The sequence below is a fragment of the Vulpes vulpes genome, chromosome 12, assembly GCF_048418805.1.
Source record: "Vulpes vulpes isolate BD-2025 chromosome 12, VulVul3, whole genome shotgun sequence".
NCBI classification, from domain to species: Eukaryota; Metazoa; Chordata; class Mammalia; order Carnivora; family Canidae; genus Vulpes; species Vulpes vulpes.
In genome coordinates this window covers 164,752,632-164,776,874 of record NC_132791.1, presented here as the reverse complement: position 1 = coordinate 164,776,874, position 24,243 = coordinate 164,752,632, and the positions used below count along the sequence as shown (strand labels likewise).

The window sequence follows — 24,243 nt, the reverse complement described above, 5'->3', positions numbered from 1 at the left end:
GTTTTCCTTCCTATGACACACAATTAGAAGCGTTAGGAAAGCGGAATGGAGCAAGAATTCCAGAAGCATTCACTAACAATACAGGGATAATAAAAAGGTTAGGCCCAATTTATTTGCATTTTTCTGAATTTTTACCCAATTGTTTAACTTTGATCTTGCGCAGATCCTGGAGATCCAGGATCAAGTCCCATGTCAGCTCCCTGCATGGAGCCTGCTTCTCCCTCTGCCTGTGTCCTGCCCCCCTCTCTCTCTCTGTCTCTCATGAATAAATAAATAAAATCTTAAAAAAAAAAAAGAATTAAAAAAGAATCACATGTTGGAAAAGCTTCTTTTTGCATTCTAACCCAATGCCAAGAATCAGATTACACAAGAGTCTCCTAATAGATCAGATTTTCAATCTCAAATGGGGTTAAACTAGCTCATCCAGACTCCCCAACTGTTTTCTTTTAACCCTACTACCCAAAATAAGTTTTAAAATATAGTTTTGGATTTATTAGACACACATCCTCCTGTCACTGCAATTAAGAAATCAAGGAGGGCAGCCCTGGTGGCTCAGCGGCTTATAGCCTACCTTCGGCCCAGGGCGTGATCCTGAAGTCCCAGGATCAAGTCCCACGTCAGGCTCCCTGCATGCTCCTCCCTCTGCCTGTGTCTCTGCCTCTCTCTCTCTCTCTGTCTCTCAAGAATAAATAAATAAAATCTTAAAAAAAAAAAAAAAAAAAGGAGGGGATCCCTGGGTGGCTCAGCGGTTTAGCGCCTGCCTTCTGCACAGGGCCTGATCCTGCAGTCCTGAGATCGAGTCTCATGTCAGGCTCCCTGCATGGAGCCTGCTTCTCCCTCTGCCTGTGTCTCTGTCTCTCTCTCCTTCTCATGAATAAATAAAATCTTAAAAAAAAAAAAAAAAGAAATCAGGGATCCTCCTTTTCACCAGTAACATGATTTTATTCATAAACCAAGAGATGCATCAAGAGACAACAGCTCCTAGGGGCACCAGGCTGGCTCAGTCAGTAAAGCATACAACTCGATCTCAGGGTCATGACTTCAAGCCCCAGAGTGGGAATAGAGCTTAAAAAGTAAAAATAAATTAAAAAGAGACGACAGGGGTGCCTGAGTGGCTCAATTGGTTGAGGTCTACCTTCAGCTTGGGTCACGGATCAAGCCCCGAGTCTGGCTGCCTGCTTAAAAGGGAGTCTGCTTCTCCCTCTCCCTGCTCTTGTGCTCTTGTTTACTCTCTAATAAATAAAATATTTAATTAATTAATTGAGACAACAGCTCCTATGGCTTAAGATAAACTATTCTAAGTGATTTTTTTTTCTTCCAAAGAGTTACGAAACTCTTATCTAGTAAGTCAACTCGTTCTAATATCTGAAGCTATGTCTCATAATTTTTATTTTAGCAGATGTGCTGGGAATTTTGCTACTCAAATCCCAACATTCCACTGAAGCTCTTCTATTGTCAAAGTGGATGACCCACAACACCTTCTCCTGGAATTGTCCAGGCTGAAATGAGCTCAGCTCAGTGTACTACACTGAGTGTACTACTCAGTGTACTACAGCGTAGAAATGGTAAGTTTCAGGGGGCCTGTGTGGCTCAGTCAGTTAAGTGTCTCAGCTGAGGTCAAAATCCCAGAGTCCTGGGATCAAGCCCACATGGGGCTCTCTGCCCAGCAGGGAACCTGCTTTTCCCTCTCCTTCTCCCTCTGCCTGCCACTCCCCCTGCTTATGTTCTCTTGCTCTGCCAAATAAATAAAATCTTAAAAAAAAAAAAAAAAGAAAGGAAGGAAGAAATGGTAAGTTTCAATCAGAGGTTAATGCAAATTTGCTATGGGTTGAGTCCCTGCCCTTAAAGAGACAGCATGAGAAAAAAGCAAGTTTAAAAAAAAAAAAATAGAAAAGGAAAAAAATTAGTATGAGTCAAGGTCCCCCTCCTTCTGAAACCTCTGCCTGACCATACCTCTGCAGATACCAGCCTGGGAGGCACCTCACTAACTGAGCAAGAATGCAAGTCAGACTTTTTTCCATGTGTCAACAATGTGTCAATCTTGCCACCTGATGAACAGACACTGAAAGTTTAATAGGTATGTTTTCATTTAGATGACAATACAAGTATTCCAGACTCTCACAAGGATTTAAATAATGAGTTTTCAGCTGGGATACTAAGATTTATCTTCAAATAAAGTTATGCATCTAAACCATATCAGTCACATCTTTCACCAAAAAAAAAAAAAAAAAAAAAAGACCGGTTATATTTTAGTGTTGTATTTTCAGTCTGGAAAGCAGGTAGACTATTTTTTTTAAAGGTCTTTGAAGAACATTTCTCCTTGTACTTACAGACCTGTTCAAAACAGTGTGAACATCCTTATATCAGAATGTTCTGATATACACTTTTCTCTTACAGTTTTAGAACTTATTACCAAAAAACAGTTTCTCTTGATGAATCATTATATATAGCCATTATATATTTTTCTTTTCCTTTTTACCTTGAAAAGTTTCAAAACTAAATTATAATAACTGAATTACACAAGTTGCTGTAACTTGTTTATTTAGTTTTTCCTCTTGTTATGCAGAGTTTCTTTCTTTCTTTAACAGCCCCCCTGCATTTGTGGTATTTGTGAGAGGCTGTTCAAATCCTTTTTGGAAGCAGTAAGTGGTCAAACTATAAACAAAACAAAAAAACAGTTCCTGTAATAAATCTATTCTGTTATTTTTTTTTATTCTGTTATTTAACATCAGAAATACGTTATGTCAAAATTCTAGTTCCTAAAAACAAAAAACTTTAAAAATTGTCAAAAATTTGTGTTGAATGAACTTGATAATAGTGTGAGTGGCCAGAAAAGCAGGCCAAGATCTGAAAGCGATCCACTAAACAGAAGCAGACAAAAGTTCAATGGAGGGAGTGTGAAGTAAGCAATACTGCCACTGCAGCGAAGGCATGAAGTGTGTCCCTTGGTTTCAGCAATAAAAGGCTGGAAATGAGAGCAAGAGCAGGTGCAGGTGAAGTGAGGGCCACTGAAGCCAGTCTATGGTGGGCTGGAGAGTAATTAGGAGACTAGGAAGTGGAAATACAAGTATCCTCCTTGCTTCCAGAACTTCGCTGGGAGGCTCAAGAGAGTGACAGCTAGGAGAGAACAGAAGTGAAGGAAGGATTTTTCTCCCTCACTTCCTTGTTTGTATTAGGAGAGATCTGCATATTTCTAAGACTTTATTCAAGAGCTATTTATTAGGTGCCTACAATGTGATAGGCAGTTTCAGGAGTTTGGGATCAATCAATCAATGAAACAGAAAAACATCCTTGCCATGGAGAAGTTTACATTCTAGTAGGGGAAGAGGGAAAATTAAAATAATAATTTCTACAGAAAGCTACATGATAATAAGCATTACCAGGGAGGGAAAGTACAGCAAAGGCAGGTGGCTCAAGATGATGGTGGGTAGAAACGCCGTGCAGGTACATAAATGACATTAGGGTAGGCATGCTGAGGTTGGGAGATTTAAGCAAAGACTTGAAGATAAAAGAGCTAGCCAAGCAGCTTTCAGGAGAAAAGTGTTCTAGAGGTAGAACACAGAGCAAAGTCCCTAAGGTGGGACTATAGGGAAACAGCGAGGGGATCCCTGGGTGGCACAGCGGTTTGGCGCCTGCCTTTGGCCCAGGGCGCGATCCTGGAGACCCAGGATCGAATCCCATGTCGGGCTCCCAGTGCATGGAGCCTGCTTCTCCCTCTGCCTGTGTCTCTGCCTCTGCCTCTCTCTCTCTTTCTCTCTCTCTCTCTCTCTCTCTCTCTGTGTGACTATCATAAATAAATAAAAATTAAAAAAACAGGGAAACAGCGAAAGGGATAAAGAGTAACCAACACAGCAAGTCCCTCAAGATTACAAGGCAATGACATCCAAGAAGACAAGCCAAGGGATTAGCTGAAGTCAGGGAGAGTAACTTTTTCTCTAACACTTAAGGAAAGAAGGTAAGAAAAGCGGCAGAGAATTCTTTAGGTAGAGGAAGGGGAAGTGGGGGGAGTTCATGTCTTTTTTTTCCCTATGAGGTGATAAGTAAGGTTTTAAGCCAAGCATGGGGCAGTAGGAAGGCTTAAGTAAAGCAGTCAAAATTTTACAAATCACTGTGCAGGGGATCCCTGGGTGGCTCAGCCTGCCTTTGGCCTAGGGCGCGATCCTGGAGTCCCGGGATCGAGTCCCACATCGGTCTCCCGGCATGAAGCCTGCTTCTCCCTCCCCCTGTGTCTCTGCCTCTCTCTCTCTCTCTCTCATAAATAAATAAATCATTTTAAAAAATCACTGTGGAGAACAGAGGGATAAACTGAACAGAATCACTTCAACAGACACCGAAGTGAGATTCAAAGGAGACCTAAGATTACACATTAATTGTAGTGCTAACCCCCAGCACTATGTGAGATTTCTCCATGACAGACAAAAAAAAACAGAAGCTATGGGTGGTAGGAAGGATGCAAGGCTGGCATCTGCATAATGGGTCTTGCAGAATAGTAAAAAATTTAAAAACTGCAAGTGCTGGTAAGAAAAGAGCTGAAGCAGAGCACCCCAGAAGTCACAGTGTACTAAAGGAAGACAAAGAAGTAAAATCTGGAAGAGGCTGATGGCCCAAGAGACATGAGGTAGAAGAGCTTGTGGAAAAAGACTACAAAAGTGAGAGCTGTAAATTATCAGAACTTCGGATCTGAAGGTCAACATGCGATCTGAAGACAGATCCAAAAATGATGACAAGGTAGAAGATATGGCCACAATACTGAGTTACTGAAATAGCATGAAGCTAACGTTCACTTGAGCTGAAGTTAAGGAATTTTACAGTTGCTAGTTACAGAAATTGTTCAGTACTGTGGTTATGTACTTATTTCTAGTGACTTGAGGAAGTCACTTAGCTTCCATATCTTCACTTGTAAAATGGGGGTAACAGTATCTATTCATATGGTTGTTACGAGGATTAAATTAGTGAACAATGTAAAGTGCTTGGAAAAGAGCCTGGCACATAGAAAGGCTAAATATGAGTGAGCTGTTTTGTCATTATTGTTGTTGTTATTGTTTATACAGTCATTGACATCTGCCAGGATGATGTCAGAAATTCAGACAGAAAGGAAAACTAAGCCAAGTATCAAAGACATCACACAGAGCAATGGTAAAGGATGGTATAGTTGAATGATGATACACTCTGGAATAAACAATGTAGGAGATCCCTGAATGGCTCAGCGGTTTAGCACCTGCCTTTGGCCCAGGGCGTGATCCTAGAGTACCAGGATCGAATCCCATTCGGGCTCCCTGCATGGAGCCTGCTTCTCCCTCTGCCTGTGTCTCTGCCTCTCTCTCTCTCTCTGTCCCTCATAAATAAATAAAATCTTTTTTAAAAAATGCGATATTACATATGAAAAAATTTCTTTAATACATCAGACATTTACAACCTTGTGACTTCAAACACATATAGAAACAACCACAAAGCAATCATAAGAGTACCAATTGAGTATTAGGTAAGTATTATATGGCAATACAAAAAAGAAAAGACTCTGACCATAAAAACCATGAAAACTATCATGGTATGGGTTAAACCGTACTAAATCACTAAATTGTACTAGAACAGAAGACCGAGAGTTAACTTTATCTTACTATGTCTGTAAACAAATGGTAAAGTGTAAATTCCTTGACAGCAAAAAACTAAATATTTGTATGTACTGTCAGTAAACTGGTAATGAACATCATAAAAGTGAGCATGAATGAATCACAGGACCATTAACCAAAAAGTCTACCTCAAAGAGAAGTCCAAGGACCCTTCCATATCGTTTTCCTTGTCACAGTCACATCTACTTCATTTATCTTCTATTCTAATGAGCTGCACAAAGAAAAGTTCTGAAAGTCTATATATTTATCCACACTTGTATGAACTCCAGAAATTCACCAGTTTGTTCCAACAAGGCCATCTTCCAAAGAGAATTACATGAAGTAAACAGACTATACCTTTTACTTCAGAGCCTTGAAAAATTATATCATATCAGTTTACGAGATCAAAAGGATATGCTTCACTCCTTGAAAAAACCTGCTGTGATTAGCAGCCCAGGAAGGGGTTTATGAACTAGAAGGCAGGGGCCCATTGTTGTCCTTTACTTTGTAACCAGAACAAGCCCATAGCAGGGAAGTAGGGTAGAAAGCTTTGGCCTTGGACTCCGTTGGCACTCTTCTTGAGAGTTTATTCCCTGCACAAATCCAAAGTGGGAAAGAGAAAAAAGGAAAGCTGCATTCATATCTGGTCTTGGAAGGAAAAATGGTCTGTTTAAAGCCTTCGAAGCTGTACTTAATTGAATAAATGCTGGAGAAACATTCATCAGGGCAGAGCTGCACAGATTCTGCCTGCAAATCAGATTCACAATCAGGTCTGATTTTATCAAATGCTGAAATTATACTTAACCACAATTCTTCAGATCTTTTTTGCTAATAAAGTAACTGTAAAAATTTTAAACTCAGAAATAGTTCTTGATTAGGGCACAGAATTTTAAGACACTAGTCCTCTCATGTTAAAGTAATACAAAGCACTAGTTTCTATTGACACCATTTTTGATTCAAGTAAGTTTCAAAAGGAAAGCTTAACATAAAAATATAAAGTATTAAGACTCTTCTTAGAAAACTCCTAACTAAAATTTTTTTGGATAGTTCCACTTAAGAAGTTAAAGGAATTTAAAAAGCAAAGGATAAAAAAATACAAAAATAAAAGCAAAGGGTACAATACAAAAGGAAGACAGGCATGCCAGTCTCCAGGTCCTATCAACGCCAAGCATGTAGGAGAAGCCAGATTTACAGGCTCACGCTGAATTCAGTTATCGATCATTTCCAGGTCTGCTTTACAACCCAAAGATTTGTGCAATCCTCATACTCATTTCTTACACAGTACATTTAACTCCACCTGCCTCATAATCCAACAGCCACACCGAGTTAATTAGAAAGCACCTCACAAGCTAAGATTTTATTATGACTAAGCTAAGTTGACAAAATGCCAGCCTTTAAATAAAATATCCACCATGATTTCACTTCAAAGCTATTCAAATCCAATCACCATACTTTCCTGAGGCTGAGACAGACCCATCTATGACACAAAGCAGCATATTCAGTGTCGGCAGAACAGCTGCCTAGAACAGTAAGAGATATGTGAGCAAGGGATCTGTTGACAATCTAATTTCAGCTACCTCCAGATTCCACAAAGATGACAACCTGCATCCTCAGTAATACTGCTGCATGCCTCTCCCACTGTCAGAATATGCCAGGTTAGTAAATCTCTGCTAAGGTGAGCTACTCTGAAAATCTAGCCATCCAATGCAATGTACCAGCTCGAAGCTTCCGTGCTGGTATACTGGCCCTAGCAATCCTCAGATCTGCCTGGGTACGTGTAAGGATCATCATCGGGCCTCCACGTCCATAGCACTGGCCATACAAGACGAATAGAGAAACAACAGCATTTCACCCCAACAAGAAGGGAATCTTGAAGGCACTTCACCACAGAAGCTCTTTTAGCAATTCACCAAGGAGAAAAAGTGATTCGGGAGTTCAATTATGGTTTTAGGGCCGGAACGTGTTGTGTTGCATGAACAATGACTAGCTCGCCCGAGCCGGCTCCCAACCCCCACAACTTGGCTTCTGGCGGGGCCAGTCACCCTGAAAGCTGCCAGGGCTGTCACTCGGTGCCTTCCAGCAACCGGACTTGGCTACTAAAGGATTTGTCAGATCATCCTCCCAATATGGCTGCCAGAGTAATCCTGGGCTGCCGAACGCCGAGACCACAGCAGCCCTCCCCGCGGCTGGCCGGCATCCACACGCCCCCTCCCTCTCCACCGCGCTCCTCTCTCGGGTCCCCGCGCCATCCGCTTCCCCTCCGCCACGCCGAGCCCCTTCCTACCTTCACCTGGCAGAAGAGCAGAGCCGCGTTCCCAGGCTCAGCCCCGATGCCAACCACAAAGGGGGCGCGGGGACCGGGGCAACGAGGACGGGGGGCTTCGACGCCGAGCGGCGCCGGCTGCACCGAGCTGCAGTGTGCGCAGAGAGCGCAGGCCGCCGACGGCCGCGGGCCGGCCGACCGCGGGGCACGGCCCGAGTGCGGCGGCTCCGGGGAAGCCGAGGGCTGGTGCGGGGCACTGCGGGACCCGAGGGCCCCCGCCCCGCCCCGCCGCGCCGCGCCCCGCCCTGCCCTGCGCCCCGGGCCCGCCGCGCGGCTCGCGCCCGGACCGCGCTTCCTCCGCTCGGACCCCGCCCGGCCCGGGCCCGGCCGCCCCTCCCCCCAGGCGGCCCCCTCCCCAGCCCCCGCGGCCGCGGCGCCAACCGCTGCCCGCCCCCTCCCCCTCCCCCGCCTCACCTCAGCTGCGCGGCGGGCCGACGGGCGGACTGGCGGGCCGGGTCAGCAGGCGCCGCGGCGCGCGGGGGCGCGGGGGGCCCGGCACCTACGCTCCTCAGCGCGAGCAGCAGCCACCGCGAGCCGCAGGGCGCCGCTCCGCAGCCCCATCACGCGGCGGCCCGGCCCCTCATCGAGGGCCGCGGCGCGGGGAAGCGGGAGCGCGGGAGGCCGGGGCGCGGGGACGAGCCGGCGGAGGCAGCCGCGGCGGACGGGGAGCGGCAGCTCGCGCTCGTGCTGGCGCCTCCCTGGGCGGCAGCCGTCTGACTGCCCGGCGTCGGTCCCGGCGAAGCTCCGCCCGCAGCCGCCCGCGCCGGACACCGCCCCGAGCCCGGCCGCCGCGCGTCACCTCGGCCCGCCCCGACGTCCGCGATTGACGCGGGCAGCGGCCAATCGGAGCTTAGAGCTCGGGGCGGCCGGCCAATCGCAGGGTGAGCCAGAGAGGGGCTGGGGCGAGGAGCTGCGGAGGGGCCGGGCGCCTCCTGGTGGCCCAGACGTCCGCGCGCGTGCGGGGCTGCGGGCTGCGGGGCTGCGGGGCCGGGAAGGCCGGCGCCCCGAGTACCCCCCCCCGGGTGACCCGAGAAGGACGTTATTCAGCGGCAGTCGCGCCTGGCCCACCTGATGATCTGCCTTGTAAGGGAACAAAGCTTGGCCAAGTGGGGCGGGGCGCGCCTGCGGGGGGCAGGGGCCAGCGGAGGGGCCCAGCTGAGTCTGGGAGGCGGCCCAGTGTGGAGTCATTGTCCGCGGGGAAAGCTGCCCCCCCCCCCCCAGCCGCCCAACACGGCGCAGTCGGAATTGAAACACGCAAAGGGAGCAGTGCATTGTCCCGCAGCAAGCTTCCCGGCCTATTCTTACCGAGCCCGAGCACAACACCTCCCACACGCCACCTTGGGAGAAAAGGCGGAATGAGTAATGGAAAAGCATGACTTAGTGGGCATTCAACTTGTCTCCTTGGGAGCCCGGGGAAGGGCCGTGAGTAAGAGAATAAAACGCTTTGCATCGTCCCTTGAGCTAGCGACCCGAGCTTCACTCCGGGAGGTGCCCTTGACGGAAGGGTTGTTCGGAATTCAGCAATCCCGGACGACACGAGCACTCCAGTAGCGATTTTCTAAAAATCAGATTTAGATTCAGCTCAAAAGGAAAAGCCCACGACTGTTGATGAGCGGTCCAACAAGGTACTTAGTGAAATGTAATAGTCAGCGGCGTGCATGTGCAATTACCACGCCAAGCACCGTTATTTTATAAGGTGTGTGAAATGCTTTTTTTATTTACTAACAGAAATAGAAAGTGAAATAGGATTGTTTTCCCTCCTGGGTTCAATATAGTTTGGGGTGTTTTACTTATTAGCAAACACTAAACCATCAAAATTAATTTCCTACACTAATGATTTTGGAAAATCTGTATCCCCGCTGAAGTCCTCATAGTCTCTATCCGGTCAACATTTATTGAACTTTTCTCATTTTACTTAGTTTTTTAAGATTTTACTTGTTTACTCATGAGAGACACAGAGAGAGGTAGAGACACAGGCAGAGTGAGAAGCAAGCTGCCTGCGGGAAGCCTGATGAAGGACTTCATCCCAGGACCCCGGGATCATGCCCTGAGCCAAAGGCAGATGCTCAACGAGTGAGCCACCCGGGTGCCCCTCATTTTATTTAGAATTTAAACTCCACCTGCGCACAAAAGGATTGACATAACTTCCATGGGCGCATACAAGGAACAAAATTGTATAGCATCAACAGGAGTAAAATTCATTTTTAAAAAATAAGAATAAAGAAGAAGAAGAAGCTATATGGTGGAAGTGAAAGGCTTTATGAATAAGCACAGAGCATAGAAAGAAAAGTGACATTAAAAAGGAGGGTCAGAGGATGTGCCACCATTAAGCACAACACGCAGCTCTTAGCTTCCTGAAAGCCAGAATAAAAATAAAGTTCCAATGGGTTAATGAGCAGAAGCTCATCAACTCATCAGTAGACACCCAAGTTTTTCATAGCTTTTTGTGTAAGTACTAAGATAAGCACCATGGAGAGTTACAAAAACCTGGATGGTAGTAATATTGTTTGAGCTCTCAATGGAGCTCAATCTAAAAAGAATCTAAAACTGAGTGAAGGGAATGTGGTGAAAATCAACACTGAAATTAACCTAAGGCATACAGAGAAGGGTCAGTAGAGACAGGTATAGCCTGTTCTAGGTTTCACCGCCATAATAGCCAGCCCTGCATAAGCCTTTTGCCCCTTTAATAGCTGAAGTCATTCTGCAGAGCCATTCAATTCCTCAGATTACAGGTTTTATACAAAGGCACCTTTTAAAAGCTGTCAAGTTCTAGAAAATTGAATTTAGCCATGGATCCATTGGGTTATCCCTCAAATGCAAGAAAATAACAACATCAAAAAAAATCTATTAATGTGATGCACACATGCACACTACAATTAATAAGGTTTCTGGATACAAGATCAATATACAAAAATCCAAAGTGTTCCTTTTCATTAGGAATAGCCAATTAGAAAGTGTGATTTTAAAAGATCCCATTAAATCATTAAATACAGTAATAAAACTATTAAATATGTAAGGTTAAGTTGACAAAAGATGAGCAAGTCCTGTATGGAAAAAATATATATACAGCTGTATTATACAACTCAACACCAAAAAAAAAAAAAAAAAAAAAAAAACTCAATTTAAAAATAGGCAGAAGACATGATAGACATTTCTCCAAAGAAGACATACAGGAGCACCTGGCTGACTTAGTCAATGGAGCTTTCAGCTCTTGATTTTGGAGTTGTGAATTTGAGCCCCATGTTGGGTGTGGAGATTGCCTAAAAATAAAATCTTTAAAAATATTTTTTAAGATTTATTTATTCATCAGAGACACACAGAGAGAGGCAGAGACATAGAGGGATAAGCAGGCTCCCTGCAAGGAGCCCAGTCAAAACTCAATCCCAAACCTTAGGATCATGCCCTGAGTCAAAGGCAGATGCTCAACTGCTAAGCCACCCTAAAAATGTTTCTAAAAGGAAGATACACAGATGGCCAACAGACATATGAAAAGATGTTCAACATCATTCATCAAAAAAAAAAAAACAAAAACATCATTCATCATTAGGGAAATGCAACTCAAAACCATAATGAGACCTGTCATTATGTCAGAATGTCAACCTGTCAGAATGGCCAAAATAAAAAATACAAGAATAAAAAGTACTGGCAAGGATATAAAGAAAAATGAACCCTCATGCACTGTTGGTGGGAATGCAAACTGGTGTAGCTGGTGTGGAAGACAGTATGGAGTTACCCCCAAAAAATTAAAAATAGAATTACCATATGATCCAGTAATTCCACTGTTGGCTATTTATTCAAAACAAAACAAAACAAAAACAAAAACACTAATTCAAAAGGATATATGTACCCCTATGTTTATTGCAGCATTATTTATAAAAGCCAAAGTATGGAAGCAGCCCACATGTCTATTAACTGATGAATGGATAAAGAAGTACAATGAAACATTAGCCATGAAAAAGAGTGAAATCTTACTGTTTACAACAACATGGATGGAACTAGAGAATATACTGCTAAATGACAGAAGTCAGTCAGAGAAAGACAAATCCCATATGATTTCACTCATATGATCCCTGGGTGGCGCAGTGGTTTGGCGCTTGCCTTTGGCCCAGGGCACGATCCTGGAGACCCGGGATCGAATCCCACATCAGGCTCCCAGTGCATGGAGCCTGCTTCTCCCTCTGCCTATGTCTCTGCCTCTCTCTCTCTCTCTCTGTGACTATCATAAATAAATAAAAATTAAAAAAAAAAAAAGAAACAAAACAAACATGTGTACCTGGTGCTCAGTTGGTAGAGCATGTAACTCTTGATCTTGGGGTTGTGAGTTCAAGCCCTATGTTGCAGGTAAAGTTTGAAAGAAAGAAAGAAAGAAAGAAAGAAAGAAAGAAAGAAAGAAAGAAAGAAAGAAAGAAAGAAAGAAAGAAAGACTACAGAACAAACTGATAGTTATCAGAGGGGAGGTCTGTGTGGGGATGGGTGAAATAGGTGAAACAGATTAAGAGTACATTACTGTATGAGCACTGAGTATTGAATTGTTGAATCATTACGTTGTACACCTGAAGCAAATGTAACTGTGTATGTTAATTATACTGGAACTAAAATAAAACAAATTAAAATTAGAATTCACTCAATCACCAAAAAGTAGAGGGAGAGATAGTCCTTATTTTTAGACAAGAAGGAAATTTTATGAAGTTGTCAATCCTCTCCAGGTTTAATCTATAAACAATGTAATTTCAATGAATACTTCAACAAGATTTTTCATGGAATTTGACAAGGTAATGATACAATTAAATAATAAATCTATTCCATGTCCATTTAAAAAATCCATATGCTAGAATGAAGCCAAGATTATCCATGGCAATTTTTAAGAATGAGATGTGGGGACTTGCCCATTAGATTAGCAGGATTTTCTATGACATCATTCTAATTAGAATTCTGTTGCATTGGCACAAGAATATACGAGTCCAGAAATGGAACAGAATAAAGTCCAGACCACATGCATATGGTAATACAACATATGAAAGCATTGGCATTACAAATCAATGGGAAAATGGTAAGCTATACATGATAATAAATGATGCTGGAATAATTGTTAAACTATATAGTTAAAAATGTGCTCCTTGGGGATCCCTGGGTGGTGCAGCGGTTTAGCACCTGCCTTTGGCCCAGGGCGTGATCCTGGAGACCCGGGATCGAGTCCCACATCGGGCTCCCGGTGCATGGAGCCTGCTTCTCCTTCTGCCTGTGTCTCTGCCTCTCTCTCTCTCTCTTTGTGTGACTATCATAAATAAATAAAAATTAAAAAAAAAAAAAAAAGAAAGAAAAAAAGAAAAAACGAAGCAGCCCTCTGGAAAAAAAAAAAAAATGTGCTCCTTATATCACATAAAAAATAAATTTCAGGTGGAATGCAAACCCGAATCAGAAAAACAAAGCCTCAAATATTTTAGTAGAAAATATAAAAAAGGGGCACCTGAGTGGCTCAGTAGGTTGAGCATTTGTCTTCGGCTTGGGTCATGATCTCGGGGAGCCTGGGATCCAGCTCCACAGCAGGTTCCTTGTGCTCAGTGGGGAGCCTGCTTCTCTCTCTGCCCCTTTCCCTGCTCATGCTCTCTTTCTCTATGTGTCGCTCTCATAAATAAATAAATAAATAAATAAATAAATAAATAAATATATCTTTTAAAAAAAGAAAATATAAAATACTTTATGATGTTCAAATAAAGAAAAATATTTTTTAAAATATTTTATTTGGGGAACCCTGGGTGGCTCAGCAGTTTAGCGCCACCTTCGGCCCAGGACGTGATCCTGGAGACTGGGGATCAAGTCCCATATCAGGCTCCCTGCATAGACCTGCTTCTTCCTCTGCCTGTGTCTCAGCCTCTCTCTCTCTCTCTCTCTCTCTCTCTCTGTCTCTCATGAATAAATAAATAAAATACTTTTTAAAAATGTATTCATTTACCTTATTTTAAGTAAACTCTAGACCCAAGTGGGACTCGAACTCACAACCCCAAGATCAAGAGTCTCATGCTCCATCAACTGAGCCAGCCAGGCACCCCCAATGAAGAAAACTATTTTTTTAAGATTTATTTATTTGTTTATGACAAATAGACACAGACACAGACAGAGAGAGAGGCAGAGACACAGGAGGAGGGAGAAGCAGGCTCCATGCCGGGAGCCGGACGTGGGACTCGATCCCAGGACCCCAGGATCACGCCCTGGGCCAAAGGCAGGCACTAAACCCCTGAGCCACCCAGGGATCCCCAAGAAAAATATTTCAAACGAGAAACAGGGCACCCCGGTGGCTCAGTGGTTTAGCGGCGCCTTCAGCCCAGGGCGTGATCCTGGAGTCCTGGGATCAAGTCCCACGTCGGGCTCCCTGCAAGGAACCTGCTTCTCCCTCTGCCTGTGTCTCTGCTTCTCTCTCTCTCTCTCTCTCTCTCTGTGTGTGTCTTTCATAAATAAATAAATAAAATCTTAAAAAAAAAAAGACTGATGAACTAGACTATAATATAGGGAAAAAAGGACACTTCTATTCAACAAAAATCACCATGAAACAAAGCAAACAACAAACCATAGACTGGACAAATATATGCAACACATATAATACATATAACCAGTGTTTAGAATATATAAAGAAATCCAATCAGTTTATAATAATATAAACCAATATGAAATATACAAGCAGCCTAACAGAAAAACAATGTGCAAAAGGGTATGAACAGGTAATTCACAGAGGAAAGAATGGAGAGACACTTAAATCATGGAAATGAGATACCATACCAAATCCATCAAATTGCCAGTAATGGCAAGCATAAAAATACCCAGCTGTGTAAGGAAAGGCAATGGGACAGCTATTTTGGAAAATTTGTTAGCAGCCAGGTAAATGGAGGATGAGCACAGCCCTGTAACCCAGTATTCCAGTAGATACTCTAGAGAAACTCTTGTACAGGTAAGTGAGGGAACAGGTCCAAGAATGGGGTCTTTCTGTTGTTTGCCAGAAGGAAAAATCAAAACGCCCATCGACAAGAGAATGGATGAATAAACTGTGAAAGAGTCATAGGAGGGAATACTACCCAGCAATGAAAATTAATGGACCAGAGCTACATTGAACACATCTGCACAGTCAGGACCCATTTAGAAACTACTACCATGGGGCAGTCATGCCAAACACAAGAGATTTAATAGAGGAATTGTTTGCGTATATGTTGCAAGCTTGAAGAGGAAAAAAGAAAAAAAGAAGAAGGGTTGATAATTCGGAGACTAGAAACTGCAGAAAGGTGCTAGCACTCCTAGCACTGGGAGAAAAAAATGAGGGGGGAGTGTTCAGAAAACTTGGAAAAGCCAGAACTGGAGCCCGGGGTGTAGAGGCAGCTGCATCAGGAAAAAGCACCAGAAGAAGGGAAAGAGCAAAAGAAAAAGGAAAACAAAGACTTCTTTCCTCTTCTCAACACCTCCTACTGGCAGAACCCAGAGGGAAACCAACTGGCAAAGCAGCTTGAGGAATACAAACAATATAGGAGGGTGGGCACAAGACTGAGAAGGAATCGGTGAACAGCTAGCACAATGACTAAATCTCAAAAACGTAAAGCTGAGCAAAAAAAAAGGTAATAGTTTCAGAATAATTTGTGCAGCACAATGCCATTTATGCATAAAGTTTGAAAATGTGAAGATGAACTCCCTAGTGCCTAGAAACTACATTCCTGCATAGTCAGGAAGGAAAACCTGCCCAGGGAAATGATGTCAACATATTCAGGATAGAGGTTACCCTGGGAGAGAGGAAAGAATGGAATTAGGAAACAAGACACAGGAAGCTTCAACTGTCTCTGTAATCTTTTATTTCTTGGTGGGGGAGGTGGAAAGACACAAGGATGGAAATGTTCAGAGAGCAGGGTAGGGAGGGGTGATGGGTACATGGGTGAGAGCTGTTATGTTACTTTCTACACTGCCCTGTTAGAAGATGTTTCATCATTTAAAAATGGTATTTGTCCAAAGGCATCCCAGCTGTGATCCTACCAGTAATCCTCTGCAGGCTGGGTCAGGAGCTGGATCAGAGGGACCAGGACTCACCCATGGCAGCTGGGCGAGCCTGAGGGGCTGAGTGGGCGGGAGGCCATAAGCTATAATCCTCTCTCTGACCTGGTTTTAAGATGCCCTGGTCCCACAGCCTGCACTGTGAAAGGTCACTGCATCTTGGCCCAACAGTTGGCCTTCCTGACTCAAGAGAGTCTATATTCATTCAAAACTGCCACATGCCACCACTTGCACTAATGAAAATGTAGGGAGAATTAAGACCACAGTCCTCTGCAGGACTGTCCGTGCCCATAAAGAGAATTATCTTCTGGTTATTTTAACCAAGGTCAGGTAACACATGTACTCGACTTTTGGATCATGTTGCACATTTAAAAATAGGAAATGCTTATATATTCGGACCTATGCTGAAGCTGGAACATATCTGCTTTTTTAATACAAAGTCCTTGTGAATATTAATGAATGACTATTTGATATAAGTATGTGTGTACAGATTGTATTGAACACTGTATTATAAATAACAATACAGAGTTGGAGACAAATCAATAAATGCTCTTTTTTTTCAGTGAATACTAAGGATGCAATCTGATCTAACTCATTAATATTAATATACAATGACATGACTTCTGCTGAGGTTATTTGGAATCAGAGAATCAAAGCTGGAAGATACTTTAGCCCAGGTTAGTCCTCCTGGTCAGGAAACTGATGAGCACAGCAAGCCTCCAGTTTGCTGAGGACTGATTTTTATTTGGTGGCTTCAACTACCCAGAAGCCAGAAGGAAGGAAAAGAAAATCAGCCAAAATAGATGTCATAAAAATCATGCTTCCGTCGGCACCAACGCTTCTTATTCTCTGAAAAGTTCCTCAAGCCTGAATTCAGTGTCTCTTTACTTCTCTTTCACCATTAATCCTAACAAGCCCAACTGCCCCAATTCTTTGCTAATGAGATTAGTTGGAACAAATATAAAATGGGAAATAGGGGAGTGAGCTGCTGGGAGAAGTGAGTCTTATTCCAACAAAGATTAAAATTTTAAAAAGCATGTGTAACAGTTCAGAAAACTGAACCTGACAACGTTTGGATCCAAATGACTCCTGGACATCTCCAAAAACCAGATTAATACAAAAAGTGAATTCTGACACTGTCTAGAATAGTCAACATCATGCTGCAGAATATTAACACAAATATAGATTGGTAATTTAAAAAATATGTTGAGTACAACAAAGCTTATGCCTTTGACAAAAAGTTTCTAGTCTTCTTGAGAAGGCTTGAGGGAAAAAAAAAGAATCTCTGCCTAGACCACATTTTCTGAAGTCCTGAAGGCAGTAGCAAAATCAATTGGTGTCATTTTTTTTCTTTTCCTCCAATGTTCAATTATATTGAAATGAATATCAGTTTATAAGGAACATATGCAACACACTGCAAATTAGCACCATTGCCAAGATCACCCTGACCCTGAGGACCCCATAGTAAATACCGAACAATCCATGCACAAGTAATGAATTGAGAACCAGACACTGATATTTGGTATTTCCGTAAAAACTAAAGAGAATGGGAAATTTTAATTTGTTGTGTTTCCTTAGTTCCCAATGATTAGTGCAAGGTTTTGTTTTAATCAGCTGTTGGCTCGTAGTAGACACAGTCAGCTATAATCAGCATGTCTGGCTGTTTCCCCTGGTCATGACTGGGGATCTATCATTTCAGCCAGATAAAAATACTCTGCATAGATTCCCCTCTTCTGAATTGCAGTTTATGTACACATCATTTTTCTGTAACAGGCATTTTTTACTAATTAGGAACAACCTTGTATCAATTAACTTTGGTTTTAAAGCCATGATTAAAGAAACCAAATTATTGTTTCTGGGAATTGCTGTGCCAGTGACAGATGGCCCCGGAACACATGGGCAGAACATGGTGCCTGAAATGGGCTTCCTACGGCTCTGGAGAGTCCAGCCGCCAGGAACGATGCCTAGGACATGAGAATAGGGAGGATCTGGGCAAAATGGAGAGCTGGGAACACAATGCCCACAGCTGAACAGTGCTCAGTAGGGTCAGGATATCTCAAATAACCCTGCTGTTACCACGATTCTCAAATCCCCAGTCCAAGGAGACTACCCTAAAGACACAGCCCTCTACAAAGCTCCAGCTCAAACGGCATCTCATGGAAATTGCATTTTCTTATTTTCACTTATAGCATAACTACTTGAGATGAATACATAACTTATGCTGAGCAAGCATCTACTAGGAAGAGGGAGTGAGTAGGGAGAGGTTGAGAGCACATAGTCTTTACAGTCCTACTATTTGGATTCTAATTCTAACACTTGCTATGTGCCCTTGAGCATATAACCTCCAGTGTCCTCACCTCTAAAATAGGAATGGAGGGACGCCCGGGTGGCTCAGTGGTTTAGTGCCACCTTTGGCCCAGGGCCTGATCTTGGAGACCCGGGATCAGGTCCCACATCAGGCTCCCTGCATGGAGCCTGCTTCTCCCTCTGCCTGTGTCTCTGCCTCTCTCTGTGTCTCTCTCATGAATAAATAAATAAAATCTTAAAAAAATAAATAAATAAAATAAAATAGGAATGGAGATATTACCTAATTCACTCTTCACATTGTGAGATTCAAAGGAGGCATAAGTGTAAAGCACAATGTCTGGTACAACATCATATTAATACTAATAAAGCCATGCTCTCATGGGTCCAGAAACAAACTCATTGAATATTCTCTCTCTCTCCTCTCTCACTAAGTGATCCCCTATCATCCCTTTCCTTTGGATTTTCTATCTATAGATGACAGAGTCATAGTATCTAAAATGTTACAATGAGGGACACCTGGATGGCTCAGTCAATCGACTGTCTGACTTCAGCTCAGGTCATGATCTGAAGGTCCTGGGATCGAGCCTCGCCTTGGGCTCCCCACTCAGTGCGGAGTCTGTTTGTTTCTCTCCCTCTGCCCCTCCCCCTGCCTGTGTGTTTTCTCTCTCTCTCTCAAATAAATAAATAAAATCTTTTTAAAATAAGATAAAATGTTACAGTGAAGGGCACCTAGGTGGCTCAGTTGATTGGGCCTCTGACTCTTGATCTCAGCTTAGGTCTTGATCTTGGCTCAGGTCTTGATCTCAAGGTCATGAGTTCAAGCCCCACATTGGGCTCCATGCTGGGTGTGGACCCTACTATCAATCAACCAATTAATCAATACAATGAAATAAATCTGTTTTATTCTAGCTGTGAGGTTATGGGCAAGTCAATGCCTCTAGACTTCAGATTTTGATCTATATGTCAGAGGAGATGAGTTCTAAAGTGTTCCAGGTTCTACTATCTCAGCATTCTGTACTAACGGGATTTTTTTTTCATCCTCTCCAAGAGAGGAGAAGAACTTAAGTAGATGTTGGTGATGATGATGGTAAGGGTAGTGATGATGGCAGCTGATATTCATTGAGCGTGGACTCAAAACCAAGATCTATGTTAAGCACTCCACATTCCTTGTCTCATTTAACCCTTGCAACAGTTCTGTAAAATAGGCACTCTTACTGTTGTCATATGAGGAAACTCAGAGAGGTTGTGGGGAGCTTAAAAAAAGGCCCCCCAACCATACCGGCTCTTTATCCCTGGGCCCTGTCAATATTACATTATAAGGAAACAGGGTCTTTGTGGATACGTTACGGATTTTAAGATGTGGAGATTATCCTAATCTATCAAGATCAGCCCTAACTGCCGTCATATGTATCCTTATATAAGGGAGGCAGAGGGAGAATTGACAGCACATTATAAATGTGCAGATGGCAGTGTGGCCTTGGAGGAAGAGCCTAGAGGGATACAACCCCAAGCCTAGGAACACCAGAAACCTTCAGAACCTGGAAGAGGCAAGAAACAATTTTTCCCTTAGGGCTTCTGGGAGGAGCACAACCTGGTCAACACTTAGATTTTTTCAGCCAGAATGATACCGATTTTGGACTCCTGGCCCCTAGAAATGTGAAAGAATGAATACAAAACTTCTGTTGTTCTACATCATCTGATTTAGTTTTATTTAAAGATTTATTTATTTATTTTTAAATTTTTATTTATTTATGATAGTCACAGAGAGAGAGAGAGAGAGAGAGAGGCAGAGACACAGGCGGAGGGAGAAGCAGGCTCCATGCACCGGGAGCCCGACGTGGGATTCGATCCCGGGTCTCCAGGATCGCGCCCTGGGCCAAAGGCAAGCGCCAAACCACTGCGCCACCCAGGGATCCCCTATTTATTTGTTTTTGAGAGAGAGAGAGAGATCACACATGAGAGTTGGGGAAGGGGTAGAGGGAGAGGGAGAGAGAGAATCCCAAGCAGACTTCCTATTCAGCATGGAGCCTGATACAGGGCTTGATCCCAGGACCCTGAGATCATGACCTCAGTCAAAATCAAGAGTTGGCCACTTAACCAACTGGGCCACCCAGGTCCCCCATAAGTCACCCGGCTTATTGTTACAGCAGCCACAGGAGACTCATACCAAGATTAAGTAATTTAGTCAAGGTCACAGTCAATGAGTGGTAGTGTAGTCAGGATTCAAATCCATGAACATCTAGCTCCAAACCACATGCTCTTCAGCACAGAACTGTATACCCCTTATAACACCAAAAACAAACAGAAATGGACTAAATATTAACTAAGAAAAAAGAAAAAAGAATTGGAATTCTATCAATAGCAAGGGAGCATTCAAGTGATTGATTCAACCAAATTCAACCTTCCTACTGCAAACATCCCAGATTTGGAAGCACTGCTTTAAAAGTTGATTCTCCCACACACTTGACATCAAAATTAGGTCATACCTGCAACACAGCCAAGAATGTGTACACTTCAACGAGAAGATACACTTTGTGAAAAGAGAAAAGATGATATATTTAGTTTATAGCTGAAGAGGTTACTTGGCAGCAATGTGAGGCTCAGTCCACTCAGCAATCTGAGAAGCGAAAGCTGCTTATCTTTTTTAAAAGGTTTGTTTCCTTTTTTTCCCCTTTCAATTGGGACTCTGTCTTCAATTTTCTCAAAAGGAAAGTAAGAACTAAGAACTTGATTTTTATTCCCCTCACTTGCTACCGTCCTGACTATTTGAGTTCCCAGGCAGATCAACTCATGGGAGAGTTGGGATTTGGGGTTTGAATTTAATCCTAACCTACAAATGTGCCCACATTCTTTTCTGCAGGAATGAGACCTTCAGTTCAAACTCTTAACACTCATTAAACCTTCTGGTTTATACTCTGAGCCTGTAATAGTCATCTGTGCGTGTTTCCCAGTCACCCAACGTTATTCATTTTATCCACTCACCCCCTCTCCTTTGGCCATTTAAAAGGATATGCGCAAAGTTTTAAGATGAGTAGTCATAATAGGTTGGTCTGCAATGCTCTAATTAAATGTTCTCCTCCCAAATGTATGGTCATGAAGCAGTAAGCAGGCAGAGAACTGAGGTAGGGACCCCATTGGCTGCCATCATATTTCTCAATCATCCTAAAGAAATCAACTGGAAAAGAAAAAGGTTTTCTCATTACTCATAGACTCGGTAGGTTGTGGTTTGAAAGGACAATAAAGCACAGCCTTCTAAGACAAGGAGCCTCTGAGGAAGCTAAGTACTTAGATCTATAATATTTATATAAACAGCTGACTCTGGTTTTGGCTAGAAATTAACCCTATTTATGCATAATGTGCTTTCTTTATAAGAGCACTTTTTTTTTTTAAGCTTTAAAAAATCCATTATATCAGCAATTTCCTTCCAACCATATAATGTTGATAGGTAACATGCTCATTTTACAAAAATATTGAAAGGTACAGAAATAGTCTCCAGGGGCACCTGGGTGACTCAGCGGTTGGGTGTCTGCCTTCAGCTCAGGGAGTGATCCCAGGGTCCTGGGATCAAGTCCCACATCGGGTTCCCTGCAGGGAGCCTGCTCCTCCCTCCTCCCTGCAGAGGGAGGGAGGCAGATTAACCTTTGCCTCTCTCTGTGTGTGTATCTCATGAATAAATAAATAAAATCAGAAAGAAAGGAAGGAAGGAAGGAAGGAAGGAAGGAAGGAAGGAAGGAAGGAAGGAAGGAAGGAAGAAAGAAAGAAAAAAGAAAAGAAAAGAAAAGAAAAGAAAAGAAAAGAAAAGAAAGAAAAAGAAAATTTCCAAAGGCTATAAATCCAGTTATGACAACCACCCAACCAATTTTCTCTCTCTCTCCCTCTCTGTCTCTCTCTCTCCCTCTCTGTCTCTCTCTGTCTCTCTCTGTCTCTCTCTCTCTCTCTCTCTCTCACACACACACACACACACACACACACACACACACACACACACACACACAAACTGCACCAAAAGAATCCAAGGTACCAGGATCAGGGATACCTGTTTTGTTTTTTTCTAAATCACAGTCCAGTCTGCCTGTCCACTCTCTACCCCACGATGAGTGGCAATGTGCTTAGCTTTCAAACAAAACAGTATAAATAATTTAAACCTCCATAAAAAGAGATACATGAGACAAAAGGACAAAAGACTTAAAGGGGACTATCTCCTGGAAATCAGCAACAAGCCCGTTCCTCTGTCTGTCCCAGGATCCCGAGGGGTTGGAAATGGCTGAAGCAAAGCTCTCATCCACACTTCTTGATTCTGGGGACACACTACTCCAAAGGGCAGGCGTTACAGCCTCCGCAGGCAGAGGGAAACAGATGAGCCTCAGATCTTCCCTTAGCCGCTGTGTAGTTGCAGGCAAATACTGTAACCCCTCTGAATTTTCATTCTGATCTGGAGAAAGTCCGGGATGACAGTATCCACCACAAGTGTCCTGGGCAATGGGCCAGGGCCTGTCGTGTACACCATGCAGCCCAGCCCCAGAGAGGCCAGGGTAGACAGGGATGTAGAGGAGCCTGAGAAGCTAAAAACTGAGAAATGCAAGAGGAGAAGGAAGGTGGTTGGGCTGGAGGACAGGAGGGGATGGCAGCATGGAGCAGACCAGGGTGTCAGCCTGGCTGGAGGGGAGGCTGGGGAAGGGTTGTTGTACTCCTTTCTCACCCCGGGGTGTCTCTGCTGGCTGTGCTGGGGGTGCAGGAGCAGCGTGCGAAGGCATGGATGCCTGGCCGTGCAGAGGACCACAGGCTCGTGTTGGAGGACAGCCACATCCCAACTGTCCCCTTCTCCTCCTCCCTTCCCTAAGGACCAGGTGATTACATCCAAGTGAAGAGGCCCCTAGAACAGAACTGCTCACTGAGACACCTGGATGGTTTAGCGGGGAGAGGATGCGACTCTTAATTTCAGTGTTGTGAGTTCAAGCCCCATGTTGGACTTGGAGACTACGAAAGAAAGAAAGAAGGAAAGTGGGACACCTGGGTGGCTCAGTGGCTAAACGTCTGCCTTTGGCTCAGGGTGTGATCCTGGGGTCCTGGGATTGAGTCCCACATTGGGCTCCCCATGGGGAGCCTGCTTCTCCCTCTGCCTGTGTCTCTGCCTCTTCTCTCTCTCTGTGTCTCTATGAATAAATAAATAAGTAAAAATTCTTAAAAACAAAAACCAAAGGGGTGGACTAGGGCCAGCTGGGTGGCTCAGGTAGCTAAACATCCAACGCATGAGCTCAGCTCAGGTTTTGATCTCAGGGCTGTGAGTTCAAGCCCTGCACTGGGCTCCACATTGGGTGTGGAACCTACTTTAAAAAAAAAAAATCAAAGACACAGACTATTGTTAACAGGTAAGGAAACTAGCAGTTATTAAAAAAACAAAGAACTGGGACGCCTGGGCTGCTTAGTGGCTAAGTGTGTCTGCCTTTGGCTCAGGGCATGATCCTGGAGTCCCGGGATCAAGTCCCATATCGGGCTTTCTGCAGGGAGCCTGCTTCTCCCTCTGCCTGTGTCTGCCTCTCTCTTTCTGTGTCTCTCATGAATAAATAAATAACATATTAAGAAAAATAAAATAAAAAACCAAAGAACTAATTGGAAAGGGAGGGTTCAATAGGAAAATGCATACAAAGAAAGAATTAATGAACTAGAAAACCAGACTGAGAAAGTGTCCATCAGAAGACACCAAGAAGGGAGCCATTCTATGGTGTAGAAACAGCACCATAGCTTATAATGCTGAATCACTGCATTATGCAATGTAGTGATCTGAAAATTGGCATCTCCCATGTAGAGAAAAAGTAAGTGAGGAAGCTCCTAAAACCAGAAAAAGATACTACAAGGGAAGAAAACTGTAAACCAATACCCGTTATGACATGAATGGTAGATATAGAGAGATGCAAAAATTCTTTTTTTTTTTTTTTTTGCAAAAATTCTTTTAAAAAGTTTAGCAAATTGAATCCAACA

General features: G+C 43.5%; 1 protein-coding gene across 19 annotated transcripts in view; it reads right to left on the bottom strand.

Moving 5' to 3' along the window:
- Positions 1-8,709, bottom strand: part of KIF1B (kinesin family member 1B) — a 147,973-nt gene extending 139,264 nt beyond the window's left edge. For 4 of the 19 annotated variants that reach the window (XM_072731262.1, XM_072731267.1, XM_072731265.1 and 1 more), the window contains exon 1: positions 8,347-8,655. The gene's annotated coding sequence lies outside the window, so the exon portion shown is untranslated. Of the gene's footprint in view, positions 1-7,893; positions 8,159-8,346 lie in introns of those variants that run through there. The other 15 variants (XM_072731266.1, XM_072731264.1, XM_072731268.1 and 12 more) reach the window with 11 other exon arrangements.
- Positions 8,710-24,243: the final 15,534 nt, after the last annotated feature.